The following is a 12,737-nucleotide window of genomic DNA, read 5'->3' on the forward strand; positions in this document are numbered from 1 at the left end:
AGATGCCCATGATCTAGGGCAGGACTGTAGGCAGAGTCTTATCTTACTGCGCTAAGCCAGAGAAACCAAGAAAAAAACCTGCCCACAGGCCCACCCCGAAGCACAAACATGTTCCTCATCATAGACATACTGTGCTTCAAGGGCGGCTTGTGGGCAGGTCTTTCTTTGGTTTCTCTGGCTTGGAGCAGTGAGATAAGACTCTGCAAACTTCTAACACTGTGATTACAAAAGAACCACAAGACGCATTTCTTCACCCCAGATATCATTTTAATCAGTTTAACACTGCCAACCTGATAATGCCTGTAGTTTACTTAGCAAAATCCTGCTGACAGGTTCCCTTTAACTGTGTGCATCTTCACTCTTGTCTACCTCCTTACATATTCATCACTGACTGTACAGAAATGGTCACCCTTCAAAACGTTCTCTGAGTGATACAGCTGGGACAGTAGGATGCAAAAAGAAATAAACATGTTTTAAGGGCTTGTTTCAAAATTGAAACTTATCAAACTTATCTCTAGATAGGTAATATGTCTGATCACTGGAGGACCTCACCAAACTGGAGAAAAGGATATGTACAGAGAGGGTTGAATTTCCCATAACGCCAACCTAGGCCATGGCCTAGTGCGCACCAGTCAGAGGGGCATATATACAGAAGAAATAACCAAATATTTACACATTTTTCAGTTTTATTTTGAAAAGGCTATACAAAATGCTGTTTTTTTTTTCATTTACTTCCATATACATTAAAAAATTGAGTGGTACATTTACATTGCCCATCTCTACAGCTTGCACTGCCTTGTTCAGTCACAGGTAAAAAGCATTTGCTATTTCTCTTCACACACTCAGTGTAAACCACGCGTTAAAGGAAAATTCCAGATTTGGCGCTACATTAATTATTCCAAGTGATTCATTGCGCTCATATTGCTCGACTTTTATATATATACTGATCAGGGTCTGGCTGTCAAATTTTAGCCTGGGGGCAAACACAAAGCACTGGCTCGGAGTGGTGGCCAAACCTTATGTTAAGGTCTCACATACCATTCGGCACGTGTAGTGCGCACACGAGGTGCAGCTTCTAAGAAGCCATTTAGTAAAACCCAACTTAAATCATGTTCTTAACCTTGATACCACAATGTGTTACACACAACAAATGCTACTTGAGACCCAAGGTTTTTCAAAGATGATCAGGAACCCGCTCTACGTAATGAACTTGTCCATCTGAAACCTCACATAACTGTTTGCAACGTTGGGACTGAAAAACCTCTTAGCAGTTTGCAAGTGGCCACAACAAAAAGATCTACAGTTTATCCAAACATTGACATTTTATTAAGAATGTTTGTCTATATGCCAGTGAGGAATTCCTCAGCTGAAAGTCCTCTTTCTTCTCTGAAAAGGATCGTTTAAGATCTACCATGAAGCAAAACAAGCTGCATGAGCTTACACTTCTTTGCATTGAATCAGATTTAACTAGATCAGTTAACTTCAATAAAACAATTGAAGCCTTTTCATGGACAAAAGTAAAAATTTTTTAAAAGGTATTTAAGACGACTAAAAGAAATTTGATGGAAAGTTTTTCACAGGTGTTAATTTTATGCAATTTCATAAGTAGTGTGATTCAAAGGTGATAAAGATTGCATTAGTGCATATACAGTATACTTAAAAAATAATCTATGAAATATACATAATAAATTGAAAATTATAAATCAACTTTTTGAGGGGGTAGAGGGTGTAGAAGTATGTGGCCTAGGGCGTAGAAATGTGCGAACAGAATGCTTATTGTGTGTGCACACTGCCATTCAATTCATTATAGACAAGAAGCCGAGTACGACCACCTTTCCTTTCAGACTATGTCCAGTAATTATCTGCTAGAAAGGATCCAGCAGCAATCTGTTGACCAAAAAAAGTTTCTTTCATGTGAAAGGATCCATTTTTTGCGTACTGGAACAGTTTCAAATGGAAGAAAACAACCGGCTGTTTAACCGATCCGTTTTCAATAGAATTCAATATTAAAAAAAAACGGATCCAGCTGGAATAATTTTTTTTTTATCCGGAAGAAAAAGTTGTGACTGCACAACTTTGTGTCAATGGATTGCTGCTGGATCCGTTCTAACTGATGATTACTGAGCATGTGAACATAGCCTTAAATGGAAGGAAAAACCCCCATCGTATGATAGGTGAGGGTCACAAAACAGGACCTCCACTGATTAGAGCTCTATGACCTATTTGTTGGATATATGATAAGTTATATTTGTGTGTCAGCCGTTTTAAGGATGGTTTCACGCATTTGTGAATCACCTTCTGAGCATGGACCATGGAGTGAACGCACATCTCCTGATGCAAACTCAACAGCCTTATTGGTAAATATAAGACTGAGTAAAGCCCCCCATCTCACATAGCGAGATTGCTAGTGAGATCGCTGAAGTGTCACCGATTTTGTGATGCAACAGCGACCTCGCCAGCGTCTCACTACATGTGACACGCAGCGGTGACCGCCCCCCCGATGGATATCGCTGATCTTGCTCGAATGTCCTGGGCCATTTTTTCATCGTCGGCGCCTCGCTGTTCAGCATGCATCGCTGTGTTTGATGCAGACGAGAGACCCCGTTGGCGACGCTGAACTCAGGGATGCAGGCTGGAATCGTCAGAAAAGCTGCTATGTGACAAGGTACCAACGACCGCCGAGGTCGTTATATGGATCGCCGGATCGTTGCTGCGTCGCTGAAGAGATCTGCCTGTTTGACATCTTACTAGCAACCATGTAGCAACGCACCAGCGATCCCTACCAGGTCGTATCGCTGTCGGGATCGCTGGTGCACCGCGATGTGAAACGGGACCTTAAGAGGACCTAAAGCAAGTCCGTACAAGTAGAAGGTCACTTAAACATACCTTAGTCTGTGTTTATATACTGTCCTCATACACGTTAGCAGGGTATGCAATGAGACATGTAGCTAAACCCCCTGTCTTCTTTAAGAAAAGAGGCTGTAAAATTGTAACCTTTTATTGATTGCAGATGTGACAGGAAAGGTTGAAACTATAGAATGCAATAACAGGAGCATGTCAGAATATATAACTGCACAGAGCATGAAACACAAATAGTCTGCAATACACAGGTAACATGAGGTAATATACAAACTGATGTTTACCTACTTGGTAAAACAAACGTATTGATAAACACAGGATTAGAACACCTAGATAGTGCTTACCAACTATGCATAGAGCAGGCTGTTTAAGGAGCATGAAGAACACGAATGGTGTAGTTTCTCCTAAGACACATGGAGGAATAATGGCTGCTGTTCCCTTCACAGTGTCATAAATAAGGCCATGATGCAACAGGAACAATCCCACAATGCCCTAGGAACTTCCCACAAGACATTGCAAATTAAACTAGAATCTATGCATTAAACGGCCAGCAGGTGGTGCTGTTACCTTACAACATGAAATACTGTATATGAAGGATTAATACCCACAAAAATACAGTGTCTGTAATAATCGGAGACATAAAAAAATGACTAGACTTTCTAGACAGCAATTATATGGCTGGACAGAACATTTGTGTTAAAGAGATTGAAAGGGATTATATTCAGTCCTAAGACACCTCAGATTGTTACATACTTTTTTCAGGATAATTGGCGGCTACGCAGTATTGTGATTCACTGTGAATCAATATGCTGCAAATCAATTTTTTTTGAAAGTTTCATCAAATATGAAATGTTAAAGATTTGATCATCTCTGATATATAGTCTGCTTTTCAAAAATGCTGAAGATTTCTGCACTAAAACCTGTAGAATGGAAATTGCAGCTCGGTGGTTTAGAACAGGAGTGCGATATACTGTAAATATTTACAAAGCTCCTCTACTTGTTATATTGATCAAGTCTATATATAATATTGTGCTCAAAGGTGGAAATTCTCAGGTAAAGCAACATTCTGACAGCTGTGATAAACCTCTGTTAGGCAGAATAGATAAATGTCATTACATTCCAATATAAAGCCTAGGCTTGCACTTTAGCTTCATTTTATGTTTTCTTGCTTTGTTTCATTGTGACAACCTTGCCTATGGGCTGTCTCATTCAATAGGCTATTATACTATCTCATATTAGTTTTCAAGATATTCTTTCTCAGATGTCTACCTTGCTGCATTCAGATAATATTCCCAGTCTGTTGATCTGTCAGAGGTTTCATTCCCCCTTAAGTGCTTTAAGCACAATATAGGAACTAGGAAAATAAATTTTGAAATATATATTTTGACTTTGTGCCATGCCCATATTGTCAGAGATCCTCTTGAGTGGGTTCACGTGACCCCACGTATATGGTTTGCATACTTGTAGTCATTTGCCAACTAGATTCTCTTCTGCTTCACCCCACTTCTCCATGATATAACAGGACAAGAATCTTAGTATGTAAATCGCTCACTTGCGGTCATAACCACTTGGGCTAGAAATGCAGGGATATCATTACAGTGTGCATATTGATTTCGTCTTGGGTTTAGCAACCTGGTTGGTTAGATACTCACACCCAACCCTTATAACCAGCAGGTACATATAATTCAAAGCGTGAAAGAAGGTTCCTGAAGTCCTGTCTCCAGACAGTTTGTAACATTGTGTATAAGGGAGGCCCACTGCAGAGCGGAAAATCAACACACACATACCACCCAACAGATGCAGATCAGATGCCAATAACTACATTATACAGTTGTGGCCAAAAATATTGACACCCCTGCAATTCTGTCAGATAATACTCAGTTTCTTCCTGAAAATGATTGCAAACACAAATTCTTTGGTATTATTATCTTCATTTAATTTGTATTAAATGAAAAACACAAAAGATAATGAAGCAAAAAGCAAAACATTGATCATTTCACACAAAACTCCAAAAATGGGCCCGACAAAAGTATTGGCACCCTCAGCCTAATACTTGGTTGCACAACCTTTAGCCAAAATAACTGCGACCAACCGCTTCTGGTAACCATCAATGAGTTTCTTACAATGCTCTGCTGGAATTTTAGACCATTCTTCTTTGGCAAACTGCTCCAGGTCCCTGATATTTGAAGGGTGCCTTCTCCAAACTGCCATTCTTAGATCTCTCCACAGGTGTTCTATGGGATTCAGGTCTGGACTCATTGCTGGCCACCTTAGAAGTCTCCAGTGCTTTGTCTCAAACCATTTTCTAGTGCTTTTTGAAGTGTGTTTTGGGTCATTGTCCTGCTGGAAGACCCATGACCTCTGAGGGAGACCCAGCTTTCTCACACTGGGCCCTACATTATGCTGCAACATTTGTTGGTAGTCTTCTGACTTCATAATGCCATGCACATGGTCAAGCAGTCCAGTGCCAGAGGCAGCAAAGCAACCCAAAAACATCAGGGAACCTCCACCATGTTTGACTGTAGGGACCGTGTTCTTTTCTTTCAATGCCTCTTTTTTTCTCTTGTAAACTCTATGTTGATGCCTTTGCCCAAAAAGCTCTACTTTTGTCTCATCTGACCAGAGAACATTCTTCCAAAACGTTTTACGCTTTTTCAGGTAAGTTTTGGCAAACTCCAGCCTGGCTTTTTTATGTCTCGGGGTAAGAAGTGGGGTCTCCTACAATACAGTCCCTTTTCATTCAGACGCCGACGGATAGTACGGGTTGACTCTGTTGTACCCTCGGACTGCAGGGCAGCTTGAACTTGTTTGGATGTTAGTCGAGGTTCTTTATCCAATATCCGCACAATCTTGCTTTGAAATCTCTTGTCAATTTTACTTTTCTGTCCACATCTAGGGAGGTTAGCCACAGTGCCATGGGATTTAAACTTCTTGATGACACTGCGCACGGTAGACACAGGAACATTCAGGTCTTTGGAGATGGACTTGTAGCCTTGAGATTGATCATGCTTCCTCACAATTTGGTTTCTCAAGTCCTCAGACAGTTCTTTGGTCTTCTTTCTTTTCTCCATGCTCAATGTGGTACACACAAGGACACATGACAGAGGTTGAGTCAACTTTAATCCATGTCAACTGGCTGCAAGTGTGATTTAGTTATTGCCAACACCTGTTAGGTGCCACAGGTAAGTTACAGGTGCTGTTAATTACATAAACTAGAGAAGCATCACATGATTTTTTGAACAGTGCCAATACTTTTGTCCACCCTCTTTTTTATGTTTGGTTTGGAATTATATCCAATTTGGCTTTAGGACAATTCTTTTTGTGTTTTTTCATTTAAGACAAATTAAATGAAGATAATAATACCAAAGAATTTGTGTTTGCAATCATTTTCAGGAAGAAACTGAGTACTATCTGACAGAATTGCAGGGGTGTCAATACTTTTGGCCACAACTGTAGTCCTTGGAAGCAGACCAGGGGTGACACATTGTTTCACTCCATTCTTGGGATTAGTGGGAGTCCGAGCAGTCAGACCCACAGTAAGTTGCCCCTTCCCTAGGATGAGTTTTACACTTGCTACAATACCTTTGAGGTTCTTTAAGGCTACTTTCACACATCTGGCGCTAAGTGTCCGGCGGAGTGCGGCAAAAAGCCGGACTGCCAGATCCGGGCTGTAGCGGAGACACCGGATGTAGATACGGCACCTGATACGGCTTGACAACATTTAAAGGAGCTGCCGCAGAACGGGGGACGAGAGGCAGCCGCAGGAAGGTATGGGGAAACTGGAGGACCGGGAGGGAGAGAGAGAGAGAGAGAGAGAGAGAACGAACACTCTGGGCATGCCCAGAAGAGAAAAACTGAATGCGGTGTCCGGATCAGGCAAAAGACTGATCCGGTGGCCGGATTTGTCCATTGACTTGTATTGTACCACAGAGCCGGGAGCGCCGCATCCGCGGATGTCCGGTTTTTTTCTCAGGACAAAAAAACGTTACAACACGCGTTGTGTCCGGCCGCCGTAAACTAAATTTGAGACGGATCCGGAAAAAAACGGAACAAACGCAAGCACATGCGGCGCGATCCGGCGCATGTGCTAGTCAATGAGAAAAAAATGCATCCGGCGGAAAAAAAACGGATCCGTTTTTTATACACACGCCGGATCGCGCCTGACGGCAAAAACCAGATGTGTGAAAGAGGCCTTAAACTGACTGATATCTGTCAAAAAAGCATTGTGTTTAAACAAACCCATAACTGATTCATCTCATTTATGTGGGCAAAAAATCATCAGTTATTGGCATCACATGTAGGAGACTATGGGGGACACAAGTTCATATTAACAGCCTTTTGCCCTTGACACATTACAAATTTACATAGCAACCTTAAAACGGCAAAAGGTTGATAAAATTACACAGCAAATTGGTAAATATATGGCCTCATTCACACATCAGTATTTTTACATCAGTGTTTGTATGCCAAAACCAGGAGTGGAACACCCATAGGAAAACTATAACTGAGAGACTGATACCTGTTCTCTGTTTTGGAGACACTCCTGGTTTTGGCATACAAATGCTGATGAAATACTGATCAAAAACACTGACATGTGAATGAGGCCTAAGACTGTTTGAGTTCAGGTCAGAGGACCTAAAACAAGTCCGTACATGTGTGAAATCGGCGATCGTGTTATAGAATTATGTAACAGTGATGAAAAAGCGCTACTTTCCAAGAATTTAGTAAGTGCAAGTAGATCAGCACTACCCCTCAAGACTGTGGCGTAGCAACTGTTTGTGGCGCCCGGGGCGGTCGAAAAATTTGCCGCCCCTTTGGTCGTTGATAATTCGGAAGCATCCGAAGAGCCCACACTACACTCAAAGATCTAATTTTTAGTCTGCTACTAACTCTGCTGTTATTATTTCTAGACTTTCATCTTCTTGCAGTTCTCTATGTATATATGAATGTATTAGCTTGATGATGCTGGATGAAGACCTAATGGCTTTTTTAATAATAATTTTTAATAATGTGACAGACCTTACATATTGGATTATATAGAGCCCTGTTTTTTATTACATACCATCCTGTCTTGTTATCTGTATAATGCAATGATGGCTGATGGAGCATGGGAAAGCTTCCTTTCTAATGGAGGAGCTGATGGACTGGTAGTTTGGTCACCGGCTCCTCGATCAGCAGTCATTTTATATCTAAAAAGAGAGGGGACTATGTAATTAAAGAGGGCACTGTAAATAACAAAATTAACAAGAATACATTATGTAAGAGACAGCACTATACATAACAGCAGAGGAAGCTATATAATAAGGGACGGCATCATATATAACTAGAGAGGATGGTACGTAATAAGGGAGGTGTTATACATAATAAAAGAGGAAACTATGTAACTAAGGATGGTGTTATACAGAATTAGTGAGTACACTATATACTAAGGGACTGTGTTAGACATAGTGAGTACACTATATACTAAGGGACTGTGTTAGACATAATAAATGATAATGTCTTCCTCCACCTCGCCCTGTTCCTAAGGCCATTATAAGTCCCCCTTCCTCCCATCCCAATCCCCCACACCCCTCATTGTCCTCCTCCCCTCACATCCCATTATTGTCCTCTCCCCCACCCCATCATTGCCCTCTTCACCACCTCCATCATTTTCTTCTCCCCCACCACTATCTTTGCTTTCTCCCCCATCACTCCCATCATTGCCCATTCCACCACCTCCATCATTTCCTCCTCCTCCACCACCCCCATTTATTGCCCTTTCCACCACCACCATCATTGCATTCTCCCCCACCACCCCATCATCATTTATTTTTCCCCCACCACCCCATCATTGCCCTCTCCATCACCCCCATCATTGCCTTCTCCCCATCACCCCCACCCTTGACTTCTCCCCATCATTGCCTTCTCCTTCACCCTATCACTGCCTTCTCCCCATCACTCCCATCATTGCCTGCTCCATCACCCCATCATTGTCTTCTCCCCATCACTCCCATCATTGCCTGCTCCATCACCCCATCACTCCCATCATTGCCTGCTCCATCACCCCATCACTCCCATCATTGTCTGCTCCATCACCCCCATCATTGCCTGCTCCATCACTCCCATCATTGCCTTCTCCTTCACCCCATCACTGCCTTCTCCCCATCACTCCCATCATTGCCTGTTCCATCATCCCATCATTGTCTTCTCCCCATCACTCCCATCATTGCCTGCTCCATCACCCCATCATTGTCTTCTCCCCATCACTCCCATCATTGCCTTCTCCATCACCCCATCACTCCCATCATTGCCTGCTCCATCTCCCCATCATTGCTGCTCCATCACTCCCATCATTGCCTTCTCCTTCACCCCATCACTGCCTTTTCCCCATCACTCCCATCATTGCCTGCTCCATCACCCCATCATTGTCTTCTCCCCATCACTCCCATCATTGCCTTCTCCATCACCCCATCACTGCCTTCTCTCCATGACTCCCATCATTGCCTGCTCCATCACTCCCATCATTGTCTGCTCCATCACCCCCATCATTGCCTGCTCCATCAGTCCCATCATTGCCTTCTCCCCATCACTGCCTTCTCCATCACCCCATCACTGCCTTCTCCCTATGACTCCCATCATTGCCTGCTCCATCACCCCATCATTGTCTTCTCCCCATCATTGCCTTCTCCATCACCCCATCACTGCCTTCTCCCCATCACTCCCATCATTGCTTGCTCCATCACCCCATCATTGTCTTCTCCCCATCATTGCCTTCTCCATCACCCCATCACTCCCATCATTGTCTGCTCCATCACTCCCATCATTGCCTTCTCTGCATCACCCCCATCATGGCCTTCTCCCATTACCCACTCATGGCCTTCTCCAATCACCCCAGGCCCAGGCATTATGGCCTTCTCTCCCCATCACAGTCTTCTCATGTCCCCATCTCCTCCAGGGCTAGGCTAACCTACACACACACACACACAGACAGACAGACATATACACACACACACAGACAGACATATACACACACACACACAGACATATACACACACACACAGACATACACACAGACACCACCTCTCTCCTCTCACCTGTCTGCAGCATCGCCCGCGCTTCCTCGCTCACACAGCAGCGGCCGCTGAATGATGACTTCATTCAGCGGCGCTTCTGTGTCAAACAGGAAGCGTGGCCTCCGGGCAGGAAGCAGGACGGAACCTTGCAGCTCCGCTCCTGCTATTCCTGCTTACAGGCAGCGGAGCTGCTGTGATTGCTCCCTGCCCGCCACTGCACTGAACTGTGCCTCAGCCTCACTGCCTCTGCGCTTCTCCCAAAGAGAGAAATTGCTGCTGCTGCGCCGCCCCCACACATGTGCCGCCTGGGGCGGACCGACCCACCCCGCCCCACCCACGCTACGCCACTGCCTCAAGTAGTAACTGGTTATCTTCATTTGCTTGTCTTAACACAAGCAAATTAGAACCCTTAATGGTGGTGTTCTTCTCATATAATATGCAATATATCAACATTCCAGCGGCACTCACCAGTAGTATGAGTTATTCTTCATTTGTATTCTTTATTGATTCTTTATATTTCATAATGTGTGTAGATAAAAACTGGAATGACAATTAGTGCAATAGGGTGTCATGGAGTGATTGGCCCAATGTGACACAAACCACCAATCGGTCACCACTAAATGACAAAACAAAAGCGTACCAGGAAACAACAGGGAAAACTTTAACAATGGTGGGCCCTGCGATAGGGAACGGGGAAATGGACACCTCCTGCACTCACCTGAGGATGTGCCCTGCTCTTACTAACGTCCCTATGTGGGTTTTTTCAACCCGCCGCCGAGCAGAATGCCTAAACCCTCACTTGCCCTGCTCCTATCCTTTAGGGAATTGGCAAGTGAAGACACTGGTCCCACCGCTGCACTAAGACAACACAAGCAGGGCAGGGGAGGAAGCAAAAGACAATACTGACATTACAGCAGGGGATCACAGAGAATTCATTTTGTGAGGTGAAATATTTCACTGACTGTTTTTAAACAATATTTTACCTCACAAAACGTATCCTGTGTGATCTCCTGTTGTAATGTCAGTATTGTCTTTTGCTTCCTCCCCTGCCCAGGAGCTGTGGTATGTTCTGTACACGGTCAGACACAGGGGTTAGAGAGACAGAGCACAGGGGGGAGACAGCTTTAACAGAACAGCACATGAGGGGAGAACACAGGAAGGAGAGAGACAGCAGACAAAGGGGATAGCACATGGGGTAGACAGGTCAAAGAAGAGAGCACAGATGGGAGAAGTCAGCACATGGGGAAAGAGAGAGTGGATAGGTGGGTGAGCACATGGGGGAGAGATTCTCAACGCTGCAAAGCCTTCCCCTGTCGTGAAATTACTGCCCTCCCGATGTGATAGCATCGGGCCTCCATCTAGCCATTAATAAAAAGAAACTAACAAAACACAAACCACTATATCCTAAATGACTTTATATATAAGTCTATATACAAAACTGTCTGTGTATTTTCCAACTTGCATGTGGTTGTTTCTTGAAGAAGAAATGCTTGCAACTTTGAAACGCGTAAAATAATAAAACCGCAAATATATTTATTAAATAAACTCTTGGATTGACGTCTTCAATAACTCAGCAGTGCGGAGGATCGCCACAAAACCTTCTTCTGACATGGATAATAATAATTATATAATATTCTGATGCAGACTGCATATGAATCAGAATAAATGGCAGCTAGATCTAGAATTTGACTAGAATGGCTTTAAAATCAGAATTTCATAGTGGCAGATCTTGTTGGGTTAAAAATTAACTGATTCCCTATTAACATGAGAAACCAGTTTCAGTTTAAAGGTTAATTTTTGACTACTTGTATTTGCATTTGTTGTTAGCATTCACAAGCCACTTCCATAACAGTTTATTAACTGACAATAAATCTTGTAGGGAATCAGTCAATGTGAGCAACACTCCTAATCCATCTATATGGACATGTAGGTCATAGGAAGTTGAGATGAAATGATACTTTAATATCTGAAATCCAATGTCTTATTCCAGATAAACCATGTTTTTCTTAATATGCAAATTAGCCGTCTAAATCTATGGGCCGGACACTCATCTACCTGAAATTCTGCCTCCAGATATTATTTTAAATGAAAGGAGGCGTTACCAGTGTGAGACATGTAATGACTGACAGTCTGCTCTCTTGATTTATATGTCTCACACTGGTAGTGCCCCCTTTCATTTTAAAATAAGCTGTCCAGATTCTTAGCAATCAATAGATAAATCTTAACAACTCAATTACATATTAATAAAAACATGGATTTTTCGAGACTAAACATCAAATCGCTTATATCAAGGTATCATTTTATTCAGCTTCCTATGACCTACAGTACATGCCCATATAGACGGCTTAGAAGGGTTGACACTACTGACATATTCCCTTTAAATAGCATTATATTTCACTGTATAATATATAATAAAATGGGGAAAGACAACCGAGCCTTCAGGAAAATCAATCAATAGTATAGTAAAACCTGAGGCTACAAAAAGTAGTTTTTTTGAATATGCAAGTTTAATATGATAATTAGATGTCAGTCACACAGTGCCCAACGTTTTGGCCGAACAGGCCTTTATCAAGGGTGTTATCTGTGTGGCTATATGTTGGAGTTTCAAGTTTCTGAATCAGGAAATTGCAGTCAAAAGGGGGCTGCGCCGCTGCCTGCGGAAAGTGGCGCAGCCCCCTTTTGACTGCAATTTCCTGATTCAGAAACTTGAAACTCCAACATATAGCCACACAGATAACACCCTTGATAAAGGCCTGTTCGGCCGAAACGTTGGGCACTGTGTGACGGACATCTAGTTATCATATTAAACTTGCATATTAAAAAAAA

General features: G+C 42.8%; 1 protein-coding gene across 1 annotated transcript in view; it reads left to right on the plus strand.

Moving 5' to 3' along the window:
• LOC141063457 (myelin and lymphocyte protein-like) overlaps positions 1-12,737 on the plus strand; it is a 98,674-nt gene that overhangs the window by 43,045 nt on the left and 42,892 nt on the right. The gene's annotated exons all lie outside the window — the stretch shown is intronic.

This window comes from Dendrobates tinctorius, unplaced genomic scaffold, assembly GCF_039654945.1.
Source record: "Dendrobates tinctorius isolate UK_male_01 unplaced genomic scaffold, ASM3965494v1 ptg000250l, whole genome shotgun sequence".
Classification (NCBI taxonomy): Eukaryota; Metazoa; Chordata; class Amphibia; order Anura; family Dendrobatidae; genus Dendrobates; species Dendrobates tinctorius.